Source organism: Macrosteles quadrilineatus, unplaced genomic scaffold (genome assembly GCF_028750875.1).
Source record: "Macrosteles quadrilineatus isolate MER2022 unplaced genomic scaffold, UCM_ALF_1.0 Scaffold_2__2_contigs__length_208266976, whole genome shotgun sequence".
Lineage (NCBI taxonomy): Eukaryota > Metazoa > Arthropoda > Insecta > Hemiptera > Cicadellidae > Macrosteles > Macrosteles quadrilineatus.
Window position 1 is genome coordinate 69,166,825 of NW_026542595.1, and position 14,401 is coordinate 69,181,225.

At 35.5% G+C, this 14,401-nt stretch overlaps 1 protein-coding gene across 9 annotated transcripts in view; it reads right to left on the bottom strand.

Annotated features, from left to right (window-relative positions):
- The window catches only part of LOC128987765 (uncharacterized), a 178,766-nt gene that overhangs the window by 41,788 nt on the left and 122,577 nt on the right, over positions 1–14,401 (bottom strand). The gene's annotated exons all lie outside the window — the stretch shown is intronic.

Sequence of the window (14,401 nt, forward strand, 5' to 3'; positions counted from 1 at the left end):
CTATCAAGAACTAGCATAATAAGGCAAAGTACAGTACATGGTGTATAAATAAAACATGTCCCGAAATGAACTGTGAAAATCTTTGTGTTTAATGTATCAAATTATTTTTTGTTTACTGAACTAATTTTGGTGGCTATCTCAGCATCACGTTTCGATCTGTTATCTTAAAGGACTTTTAATTATCGTCGCTTATAAAAACCACTCTTCCACCTTCCACCTCTAACTCCTCTTCGTAGTTATTTTTCAACAGAATGAACAACACACTATAAATTAAAAAAAGCTCAAAGTATTCTATAGTTAGTTCCAGAGTTAATTCAAGTTCAGTGATCTGAATACTTATTATTTTGGCGGCGCAGGTTTAGAAAAAGAAAATTTACCACGTTTGTATGAAGAAAAACTACACTTCCTTATGTCACGTTAAAAAAACAACTTCTGTCACAAGTTAAAGTTTTAAATACTGCTTGAAAATGAATTAATACTGTCTTTAGTAAGATTCAGTTTTCCAATTAATTAGCATTGAGTGAGACAGATTATTATATATTTCTAGAAATAGAAACAAACAGCAAAAAATAATAATTTAATTCTTAATTTTACTTAACAAACCCTTTACACTTAAACACCTACCTTTTATTAAAGAAACAAGACTCATGCTTTCGTTTTTATTCGATTGTCTTTGGTATAACCACAGAAAACGTACTATAACTCAATCTGCAGAGTGGCAGAATGAAATTAATAACTTGTTAAAATATTGAACAAGTACACAATACAGTGAGAAGATTTAAAACGGCGGCGGTTCTCCTTATTTTTGCCATGGAGACCAATCAAATTTAACAAGTACTTCTATAAACTCCATCTTGTAAATAAACCATTTGTGTAGTCCGAGGTAGTTATGGGAATGAATATACGTGTATGTTCGGCGTATGCCGCGGGTGTGTATAAATTTCAACCTATTCGCTTCAGTAGTTTTTGCGGTCAGCTGGGACAGACACAGGCAAACATACAGAACCCACCTCTATTTTAAAATACTCATAATGAGTTTCGCGGGAAAACTCCAAGTAAACGAAGGAACAGTTATAAGTTTTCCGCAACGTTCATCAGCTGTTCAGCCGTATCAGTTCCCGGTCGTATGAGGAAGCGGTCAGCTGTTGCCTTATAGGTATGTAGAGTCTGGCTGGACTGTCCTTATACAAGAATATCCGTTACTTTGAACCGAACTCGCCGTGTGCCGAACATATTGTACTCTCTTGTAGATCCATCATCCTCATGGGTCGACTGAGGACAATTCAAGGTGTTCCTGTGCTATATCCGTGATGAAGATGAAATTCGTGTGTGTGTTTACCTTTTGTTTCTTGCCATAAAACCACTTTAACGAAATGAAATGGTGTGAAATAATGCTTGTCCTCTGATACAATAGCTACAGTAGTAAGCTACTATGCAGTTATGTGTACTCACTGTTATGCAGGTGTTACGGAAGCGATTCGAGTACAAGTTGCTTCCAGAGGCCCCTCGCCCACTATACGATTTCGGTCGTACGACACTGTGTCGGAACGACAACATTTCCACAGTGAACCATTGGATCTTATGAGAGCTCGCCCACTGTACGATAATCTCACGACTACGACAAACTGTCGTGAAGCAGTCGTCCACTGCCACTGTGATACACGACTGTCGTACGACTGTCTAACTCGCAGTGGCGTACACAATCAAATGGGCGCTCGCCCACTATACGATTTTTATCGTATGTCGTGCGTTCTCCCCAGTAATCTTATATATACTTTTTGCAATTAACTCATACTTAGTAATTATTTTAGTTGTTATATCACTTTGCGTATTTCTTATCGTGAATATATATTTTTTACAATTCATTCATACTTATTTATTATAATGTTTGATATATCACTTGGTTTTATTTTTCAACCATTACAGTATTTTGCGTAATTTTGATCTTACTATTTATTTTTTACAATTTGTTTATATTTTTCTTTATATTATATTTAAATACTGCATCACTTATGAGTAAATATACCAAAATAATTATTGAAAAAATGCTAGTTTGGCTATTATTTATTATTGTATAATCTTATTTATTAATTAAATTGTGTAAAAAGATTTCACTAAAACCTATAAATATAATTTTTTGTAGAATATATTGATGAAATTAAATCTATTTAAAAACTAATCCAAAAAAATTTAACATACATACTTTTTACCAGACTATCTCAAAACCCTATGATAGTTATGGTAAATTTAAAAACTTGTAAAATGCATGGACTAATATAATTTGAAAATTTCTTTAAATACATTAACTTACAAAATAATTTACACATAAAAATAAATATTTCTTTAATGCTGTAGGCCTACATTGGCCACTATCGCTTAATCTACGCCACAGCAGCCACATTGCAACAACACGTAACGGAATCATTGTTTTACTATTTGATACAGAACCACTGTTTTAAGATATTGCGCAACACACCCACACCTCACTCTTCCAGGGCTACCGAGCAACTGGCCATTTATCCGACAAAGTGTCGTAAAGTGGGCGAGGACCACACATATGATAAGAATATCGTACGACACAGTGTCGTACGACCGAAATCGTATAGTGGGCGAGAGGCCAGAGTTGCGCAACTCTTGCCTCACCGGTCAGTGAGCTACATATCAAGCATTACAGTACAGCCTTTTTTCAAATGGAAAATAGTTGAATGACCCTGTTACAGAATGTTGTGCTCAAAATTGTCCTGAACGCCGAAACAATGTAGAATTCCCCGAACTCAAGACGTAAAGTCCATCACACTGTGAATGTGTAGCGTGAAATTCATCTTTGCGAGACTATTTTTGTTAGTTGCTACAAAGAGGATGTAAAAGACTTCTTGACGACCAAATAAACTACCTTCCTACTGAGCAGTGAAATAGATAAGACTTAAAACGCATTCAAGTGTTAGGCATAAACATACAGTTTACGCTGACGGAAGGATGATACATCTAAAAGGACGAAGGAACTATTTTGTGTATACTCGTAGATATAATTAATTCACTCAGTGCATATAAGGGGGAATCTGTGCTTAGTACGGCATAACAGTCAGAGCGATAGTGGCGCAATGTTTATGTAACATTGTTACAATATATTTTTAACATTGAATAGTGCAAGTAGACTTTTCATCCTTTTGTTAAGTATGAAGCTTGTTTTTGGTGTATTTTAAGGTTGGTGATGTTTCAGTATGCTGATTTCCACTAAATGTTTCTCTCGTGTAATAGGCGGTATTTGACGAGTTTTTTTGTTTTTAATCTTTAGTTATCAATTATCAATTATGTAAGAGGACAAGCTAAAGTTTGCAAATAGATTGATGAGTTTAGTTTAAATAGCTGTTGTACAGGTTAAATAACAAGAAATAAAATTGTAGGAACAACGAATAACCCTCTACATGAATCTTACAGAACGGTAGTTATCCAGTCAATTTGAGGCAGGTATTCAGCTGATCTATTAGGATGATAAATTTGTAGTAACAACATTTCAGAAATAAATATACTGAAGCAACTATTTTGTACTGTCACCCTTCCAGGAAGAATTCTGGTGTAGGAGTGTGATCAGTATCGACGTGATGAGCATGTTCTTGATTCCACTCCACTAAATATCCAAAGTCGACTTTCATTTCCCAACATTCAGTAACCGGGGCGCGTACGAGGGGAGTTCCCTCGGGAAGGGGGTCGCCGAACAAGGCCAATACGAGGAAGTGGCGGGTTCCGATCATGTTCTCATGTAGCTGCGCTGTCTACAGCAGTGGTCAATGGTCATAGCCAAAGCTTTCTCCCTCTCACTAATAGCAAATAGCCCGGACTGCGTAAAGATTGGTTTTCCAACTCAGCTGTAATTGCTTTTCTCGCTTGACCGCTAATTGTTTCCGTTTAATTGCAGCTTTGGAGTTACTTTCCTCGGTTCCGCTAGGTTTTACGGGTGCAAATATTTTTTAAATTGAAAACTTAGGTTATAAACAATATACTAAAACGAATTAAATTAGAATGGAGCTTCGAACAAGACGAAGACGAAAAATGAGGTACGAGACTGAAAAGAATAAAAGAACTTATTTAATTGAGACAGTTAATAAAAGAATAAGACGAATAGTGTTGAAGATTCTTTCACGTACTGTCCAACTATGGATTCTACTAGTTTCGATTCAAAAGCTCTATTCTAGATTGTTACAATAGAAGTAGCGATTGAGTCGAATTTGAGAACAGCGGCGTTTTGGCACGTTCTCCTACTTAAGAGATTCCAAAGCTGAAATACGATATAAAAAAACTTTTGAGTCTTTTGTTGCTCATCTACAAAGACGAGCTTCATACGCGACAAAATAGTTCGACATTAGCTACAGCTTACTTCACCGATTCTCGGCTGGTCTAGTTAAACGAGCGGGACATCTGTATTTAGTACAGTAATAAACCTGTGTTTAAATCACGCCGATCAGGATAACCAACTGAGAGATCTCTCCGGTGAGGAGTACCTTCTCCGTATTCCGTAGATTCCCCTTATCAAAGAAAAAATATGACTACCAATTAGGCTACTTAACACTTTTAGCTATTCAATTTATTATACCACAGACAAGGGAATAAGTATTAGTTTGTTTTTAAGAAAACAACGGTAAATTTCTGAATTTAGTTTTGAAACATAATGCGAAGTTTAAGGTTACTAAGGATTCCCGCAGGTTGTATTAATAGGAGAATTAGAGCAACCCCGAGTGACACACCTTTCCGTGTTTCCGCTGCCTTGTATCGGTGTCGCGTTCGTGTACTTCCTCCATTTAACCCGAAATTGCAGTTGGTTTTCTCCGGTCCGTTCTCCGAATTGCCACCTTCCCAATTAACGTTTTGTCCGTCGGGTCTAGAGCCGCTACAGAAGCTGTAGCAGGGGGTCGCCTCACAACCTCTATATAACAGTAACAGCTCACTAAGACGTCTCTTGTTTTGACATTAGAAAGTCGCCTTCCTTTGTCTTGTGACAATCGCTGTTTAAATGTTTATTTACTTTTGAAGAAAGCAGACATAACGAACCGTTAGGCGAGCATGCGCCAACTGCTAATTTTCCTGTGCAACTGTTCTGATGGATGGTTCCAACCGTGAAATCCGCACGTGAGTACGAGTGATGCTTCTACTCACTGGGGGGTTCATATAGCTTACAAGAACGCGGTACATTACTTAATGTAAATTATCTTTTGATGGTTGGAATACACTATTACATATTGATCCTGGACTAAAAAGTATCAACTCGGTAACATACCTGCAGATGGATTCTGATCCATACAATGTTTCAGTCTAGCGCTAGCCTTTTTTAAAATAGGTGTCATACATGTAGAGGGAGTTGTTTGGTTGGCGATAAACTATTCCAAGATACGTAGTTCGTATTGCTCGTACAATAATGCAAAATATTGCGTTGTTTGAATTTTAAATTTAACCAAACTTGATTTCACAAAGTATACAACCGGGAAAATTTTAATGAAAGATGAGTGTGGGGTGATAAAAAAGACAAGTCCATAAAACATCAAGTGGGTCTAAATTATACAAATACGTAAATTTCTGGGATTAACAGGTTTCACGTTAAATCGTTTGTTTTGGGCATACAAAAAATATATACAGACAGATTGAAAAAGAGAAAGATTAAAAAAGAAAAACGAGATAATGTGTTTATAAGTAGACACTTGTGTGTGCCCTGACCCCCGCGGATCTTGGCGCAGCTCCAGCGGCCTTGGCTCACATTCCTCCGTTATTCGCGGATTTCCTGCCGATGAAACTTCTCACTCTTGCGTAGCTCATCATGAGACTAACGTCACAGATATGTGCCAGATCTGGGACTATCGTCACAGATATGTGTCAGACCTGGGACTATCGTCATAGATAAGTGTCTGACCTGGGAATATCGTCATAGATAAGTGTCAGACCTGGGACTATCGTCATAGATAAGTGTCGGTCGTTGGTCCTGAGATTACATATTTATCATGACTGAGTCCTAGGAGGATTAAACATTAATCCTCCTAGACTGAGTCGTGTAAGCTCGAACTCGTCATGTCAAATATACTTGTCAGGTGTAGCCTCCTTATGAATATCTATCGCCACGTATCAATTTGTCGGTTATCATCATATATATATCGTTACTATAGATTAGATGAGCTAGAGCAAATTACTTACCAAGCAAGCGCCGAAGGACCCTATGACATGTAGTCCTTTGCAGAAACTACTTGACGAAAGTACAAGAATAAAAGTGAACATGTTTTATTTTAAATTAAAACCTATGTTGACTAGGCCATGTTCACAGAAAAAAACTCCCGACACAAAATCCCATCCTGTCTAAACAGATGTTATATTTCGAAGGTGAGGATATGACGAACCCTCAGCAACAATACTGCAATATCCCTTATCCGAGTGTGTAAACTGCTGTGGACTAATTTTTGGTAGATGTTTCGTAATAAAAACAATTTCGTTTATATGAAACGCCTTCACGCCTATGCAGGAAAGTTATTTAGGCTATCTTAAAAATCCATACCCGTTATTAGTTAAAAATATTTTCTCTTCTTTGTTATTTCGACATGGATTAAGTTACCAGACGGTACCTAAATAAAGACACAACATAATAAATTACGTTTTTGCTTTTTGGTTCTTAAAGATTTCTTAGGCCCGCTCTACAGGGCCCCCACTGCGGCCAATCTTAGAAATCTTAGAGGCACGAACATTTTATTTGCATGTATCTTTTTAAATGAAGTATTATCATTTTGATAACGTGAAAAATGTGCTCCACATTAGTGAATCATTGGGTGAAAATTGAGGGAAATGGTTGTATTGTAGAATTAATCAAGCAAAGCGTTGGTACTGATCACGAGTTACTGAAACAGTTTACCATAAATAATTACCATAGTCTGAGGATGATTACTTAGGGTACAGTAGTTGAAAGTATTTAGAACTGCACAACTACAAGACCATTGACATGTTTAAATAAAATACGGGGTCAAAAATTTAATAAAATATTTGTTGTCAAACAACAAACCGGTTGTAAAATAATGTCACATGACACACCCTGAGTCGCGTGCGGCGCGGCGGAGCTACAGTAGGGCTAGGGTGCCGAGTTTAGTTATTGTGTATTTGTCTCTCTCTGCGCTCACGAAAGTTATTTGTCTGCCGTTATGTTATGTTCCATCTCAGTCACGAACTGTCGCCTTCAGACAATGGATACATCAAGTCTGGTGTCTGTGCTGTCAATGGGACGAACAGAAGCACTTGACTAGACTAGTGACTACCCAAACATGCTACAGGATAAAACATTAACCCTTGGAAACAAAATAGTTTACCCATTATATAGCTATAAAGCTAAGTAGTTGAATTGTAGCAGTGTTCGCTTACTATTCGCAGGGTTGTCGGTTCGATCAAGAAAAACATTACTAGATTTTTGATGGTATTAATTAGAATAAGTGGACCTAGTTATCTTGATAGTAGGACTTATAATACTGTATCATGATCATGAATAAGAAAACTGATCTACTCAGTAACGTCGCTTAAATCGTTCATATATTGCTCATACTTAGCACTTATCTTCACCACGCAGCCGGTTGTGTCTCTATGGTACTATGGTAGACATATAATCTAATAAAATGAAACCACGGTATTATTAGTATTGAGGAAGTTTAGGGCAGGGAATTTATACTGGGAATTTAAAAAGGGCCTTTTATAACGGTGTGATATATAAATGCTACTGTCTAAGGAAATCAAACGAAAGATTACAAACTCAATTTAATGTTTCAGAAACAAAATTTAGAACTAGAATTGGATGTAAGCTATACATTTGCTGGGCGTATTTAACTAGCAAATTAAATAAGTGGCATTATAGAACAGTACCTGATCCCCGGAGTTCTCCGTACTTTGACGACAACCGTGCGACTAAACTATTGTTATCTGTTATCAGTGATTTCAGCAACTCGGTGATAAAGTAAAGTCAGCGACGGATATAGCACGAATTACTACAGAGACCTTGGCAACACGACTGACTGAGGAGGCTGAATCTGGAGTCACTGAAATACCTCAGCACTAGAGTACTGTAGTGCTCTTGACTGAGTACGAGAGGTCAGGTAATTGGACGAGTCAAGTAGAAAACTGGCGGGAACCTCATTGCAACACCCCAACAAAACATTAGCTTGCGGACATTTCTAATCATATCAATACAGCAAAGTAATCTTAACGTGTGTTTTGAATATAAAGATAGAACTTGAACTTCTTAAACCTGTGTTTTTAATACTAATCAGACAATTTTATTTGAACGCAATTTTTGTTATTTTGATCTACAAAGATTTATTTTATTTCCTGAGCTAGTAATATTGCATTACCTTAAATGTTTTGGATACTTTTTTTTGTTACCGTAATTTGATATTTTAATTTAAAGGTGAATTATATGGACGTTTACGATCGCTAGTTGAAGATAAACTAAGTTTCAGGAGGTTAGGAAAAGCCTCCTCCCATTTTCAATCGACCTTATAAAATTATCCTTAACCTAGTTATAGCTTCCTAACTAACCTACTTGACCTGAATGTTTTGTGTAGTTAGCTAAATGAAGCGTTAAAATATAGGGTCAATTAAAAAATGTCGCTGATTCCTTTCCATTCAAAACATAGAGAAGTTTAAAACAATAGCAATAGGAAAATTACATATGTATTCCCTTCAAATTAAAATAATTATTAGTCGAAATAATGAACTTCAAAAACACAGTTGATTTTTTAGTTAGATTATTGTTTATTTCCTCTGCCTTGACAACGTTATACTATCTATAGCCAAAGTTGGTACTGACTACTGTACAGTATTTATTACTGGTTTTCTTTTCGCAGTAAAGCTATTATCCGTGCTAAATGAAGATTGATGACCGTCAGTTCGCAACTATATTTCCCAAATGTGCGTAAAATTAGAGAAAATGCGTTACATTCTCGCAGCTCAATTGGTCGAACAATTCCAATAAAAGAACGTTGGAATTGGTTTACGTGAGAACGGAACGGGAAACGAGCGGCGAGATTTGGCGGCGCACCCACGCTGTTGTGGCGGGTGATTGTGATTAAACAGCTGATTGTGGACAAAACAGCTGATAGTTCAGTGACTGTCAGATGTCACTTGGTGCATTGTTGTGGTCAAGAGGTCTTCCTTACGAAACTGCTCAAGAAGAGAAAGGTTAATTGGGGCAAAACACTTAGGTTTGTCAATCAACTATAGTTGTTGATGTTGGCGGATGAAATTACGGCGTCCACGTGGAGTTTCATAATTTAAACAGTTCTGTTTATTCCAACAAAATGGTACAATTTATAAAAACGACGATTAAAAATTTATATAAAACTTCAATTAGTTATATGAAGAGATCAGTGTTGTCAATAGGCCTATACGCACATTACATCCAAAGAAAATAATATTGAAACTTGTCCCTAATTAAATGATAAATCTATTGTAATACAGTACGATTATTTGTGGCACCTTATGTTGTGTCATTATGTGCTACTAATGAAAACGATCAAAATTTTTACGTAGGTACTATTAATTTGTTTCGTTACTGATGAATTAGCATATGTGAATGCCAAATAAAGCTAACTATTAATACTCTGCGTTGGTAATATAGTTTGTGCAATATAATAATATATATTACACAATATATATTGTAATATATTTAGTAATTAGTACGTTATCTGTTACAAACAAAACAACCAAAACCCGAGTTGAAACTTAACATCTGATTAAATTCTATGATCATATTGTTGAACGATTTAAACGCATTATGAGTATGCTAAGTTTTCAGAAAGAAATAGTGACACGCTTTTATAAATAAGGATATTTGATTTGTGTAGGCCTATTAAAGTTAGTTGGGGTTTTCGGTTTTCTTTTAAGTTTTTTGTAGCGAAATACGAAGCAAATAGAAAACCTCAAGAACGGTACCTGGTGAAATCATTTGACCTTCTAAACACCGGTCCCTGAGCTTCTTGTATCCGAGACACTAAGCTAAGTACTTTTCACTAAGATAAGGGTATTTCATGTTATGTTGTTTTTAAAACCTCAAGGTCATAACAGATATTCGAATATAACAAAATCGTCCCTAATTCTATACAAACAAAAAGAATACCTGAATCATCACATTACCACGATAATTAGTAAAAAAAAGAATAACCTACTAAAACGTTTTACAAGAATTAAGTGTGAAGCAGCTAAAACTTGTTTCAAATTAAATTAAGTAAAAAAAGCTTTGTTTAAGATATTCTAACTTGGTTTTTACGACATAAATAAATTAACAGATCATTGGCATGAGCTAGGCCTATTTTGTCATATATAGAATCTTCAAACATACTTAGCAATGGGGTATCAACCTATAACTTGAAACACTTTCCAATTTGCTTCTTACTTGGTACTTTGGTACTTTTTTATATGGTACTTATTGAGGGGAGATGGGTCAAAATCGGAGCGGAAATAAGACAGAGAAGCCTTCCCAAGAATAATGTGTGGAAGAAACACAGCTGGATTGTTTATGCCAAAGTACATACAAAATAAATATTCTAAACATATAAATTGACTAGCTAGCGATTTAAAAGCAATTGGATCTTTGACAATTTGATAGCGATAAAAGAACAGTGAACAGTGATCAATCCTTGTAGCAAGGCAGCTGATAAACGCAGGCGCTAATATCATTGTTGTGACAATATTTAACAGGATGATCTGTCAATGTACAGGAAATATTGATAAGTAATCATTTACGTTGCAGAACGGTTAATCTTTAGTGCATACACTGTATATGCTACTAACAAACATACTCTACCGTTGGTTATTATTCTCCTTATTTTACTACAATAAATACGATTAGGATAACAAATAAAAACAATAATAAACGCATTAGAGGTTTATGTTTTATGTTAACGGTAAAGCTTATATAATTAGGTTCATGGAATAATATAGCCTAATATCATACATAAATGCATTAATTTAGGTGCTTCATATTTGGGGGGTTCTCTAAGTCTATTTGAAAGGGATACTCAGTGCAAATGCAAAAGAGATGTCAATTTTGGGTATGCTTTTAATGAAATACGGTAACTAAAAAATAAGGGAGTTAATCCTTTTGGGGGAAAATGTTTGAATTGTCTCATTACAAAAATGTCTAGGGTTTATAAATATAGGCTAAAAAAATATACAAACTTAAAAGCAGAAAATATTTTAAGTCAAAGCTCTATCTGGCACAAAGAATACCACTTTCCACCGAAATTAAAAGAAATGAATTTGGTCTGATAACGTTATAACTAAGGAAAATTGTATATTACAAATGAGAAGTTGAACCATTGATTAAAGTAAAATCATTCTTGTATATTTGTTATTAATTGACATCAGACCTCTCAATGGGAGGTTCAACAACTCAGCAACCTTCATGAGTGTAGTGTTTTAGAGTGTTGCCATGGAAATGGAACGTATACTTGTATAGTGAAATGTTGAACCCCTGAATGAGCGTGTAAAGGTCGGTACTCGTCTGTGTGAGTGAGAGATGGGGAGAGAACCCGGGGCAACTGCGAGGGGTGAGGGAGGGTGCGACGGCATTATCACAAATATCACAGTTAGGGGTGGCTTCCATAACCTGCCACGGAAATACTAGCCTCGGTGGAGTAAAGATATTGATCTGTTAATTTAAAAGTGGCATAAGTTGATACGGAGATTGGGTGTTTTTAAATCTCTGTGATAATTTTACCTCTCAATTATAGCGGTTAGGGGTGGTCAAATGAAATACTAGGCTTTAATGGAGTGATTTATTGATCTCTGTTATTTTGGACTTGGTTTGGGTTCGTAACGCAATTGTATGATGAGATTTAAGTGTTGTTTGTTTTCCCTCAAATCCATAACTATAAAATTTCTCTAGGTTAGGGTAATATCGCTCCTATAACATATCATGGAAATACTAAGTTTGAGTAAAGATATAGATCTATGGTTTATTTGAAATTTGAATGAATGTTTTTTTAATAAATCAATTTTAAATTTGTTTTGCCTTCCAAGATCTAAGTTATAGGATGTAGATACCTATTAAAGTAACAAGCCGTAGAAAATATGAATAGTTTAAAAACAACATTAGCGTTTACTCGGTGGAGTAGCCTACCAAGTGTTTAATGCATGAGGACCACAGCTTTTATGTCAGTATTTGTAAAAAAATCATAAACAGTTTATTCAAATTATACCATTAGCTATAAACAACATACAGTGAAAACAGTGTGAGTATTCCAAAAGTGAAATAAAGTGATAAAAGCGAGAAGTTTGCTAAAATAGCCAATACTATTTTTGGATAAATCAAAATAAAATAAAGCGATACAGACGCAAACACCAGAAGAGGCCAAGGGAGCGTAGAATCGACTCACATGGGACGGGCTTTCTAGAGCAAGCCGACCAGCAGCCTGGGGTGCAGAAAAACCCGACTTTTCCTCCCATTGCGGATCTACGCGAAAACGCGGGAGAGATCGACTCGGCACAACCTGGACGACGCGCGTCGGCAACCGTACTGAGCGAGCGGACAGCGGAGCGACGAGCGTGGCGTTACCAACACTGAGGTCGAGCGACGCGGCAATGAAGTAGTACGGCTACGACGGCATCGTCATCGTGGTGATAGTAGACAGGTGACTGGGCGCATGCGCGGCCGTCCATCAGCTGATACTGGATTCCCGCCAAAAAACATAACCTCATTCTTAACAGTATACTACATCTGTTAATTATCAGTTTACATCCCCTTTTTTGTATGAGGCTGCACAGTCTCAGTAAACTACAGTCTACCATTGGTTTGGTAAATTTGGTAAGTTTATGCAATCAAGGGCTAAGATGACAGACATAATGAAGCTATGATTTATCTGTATATATGTGAAGGAATTCACACTTCACACAAAGGAATCTAAAGACTTTAAATATTTATATTTATGCTATGGATAAAAAAAAATAAAGAATAGCTTGTTATATTTACAAAAAATATTTGGTAAGAAACTTATTTTAGTTTGGTAAATACCGAAAAGCTATTTATTGTTGAGCTAAAAAGTATATAGCCTATGCCTTGCATTGAAGCGTCCTAGAATCTAGAATAGAAACAGTTCTCTCTTTTAAAAAGTACCAGTAGTAGATATTTTAAGAACGTGTAGTCTACTTCTAGTTAGTGGTTCATATTTCAAAATCCTCAAATAATATTTTTTTTGGACTAATAATGCTGGGTTTTCAGGTTTCCTCGATAGGAAAAACTTCAAACTTCCCATTTAATGCCTCAAATTTTCTTCTAATGGGGGGCCGTTAATTATAAACCTTTAATACCATAAAATTTGTATGATTTACTAGTCTCACTAAATGTTTTTAGCTTCAATAAAAACACATAAAATCAAAACAGGTATTTTTTTACTACAGTATATGAAATATGATGATATTAAAACATGGGTTGAGTTTACAGCTAAGCCTGCGGTTACACTTACAAGAGAAATAAACCCTAACAAAACATCCGGCAGTTAGAGCGCCATTCAAGCAATTTCTGTCAAACATACAGTACTACCAGATGTAACTTACAAAAGTAAATATCACTCTACTGTGACTAGACTGTTGATGTATTCTGCTACTCTAAAGATATCTTAAGATTATTTTATAAAAGTATTACCTGATCTGAAATTCATCAATATAGTTTCATCCTGAAACCTGATCTCACAATAGTCAACAAAACCTCCAACAGTGGAACCAACTCATGCACCTCCTGTAGATTTAACTTGTCCCAATTCTAAAAGTGGTAATCTAAATTGTGAAGTAAACCCCAACGTGCAAAAATGTGAACCTGTGTTTGGTGATTGTGGGTGAATTGTGCTATCCAGGAAAGTAAAAAAATGCATTGTAAGTGAAACCGTAGTTTTTTATAGGTATCATCTATTGAATTAATAATATATGGTACTTTTCAATACAACATTATCTGAAAGCAAGCGGAAATTACCCAACCATTCATAAAATAAGTAAATCGCTTTAAGCTTTGTAAAGTATTATGACTCTATATCATACTGTAACTGTACTATCATATTTTCAGCAGTTTAAAAATCATAAACAAACGGTATAAAAAACAAAAACTTTTATTTATAAGTAACAATAATAAATTAGTGGGCTTTGGATAATTTTCTAATTTTTACATTATTAGGGATCCCATAGAAAAGAACAATGCTATATGCTTGAATTTTGACATCAGAATACAATATTGGATATTTTTTATTTTGTAAAAGTTACTGCCAAGTGAAAAAAGTACAGAAATTACATCTTGAAAAATTAAAACTGCTTTTTGACAGACAGAAAAAAATTTATAGATAATATTTAATTATTAAAAACTGGGTATCAGAATCTTATGAATCACAATATAGTAAAAACAGAT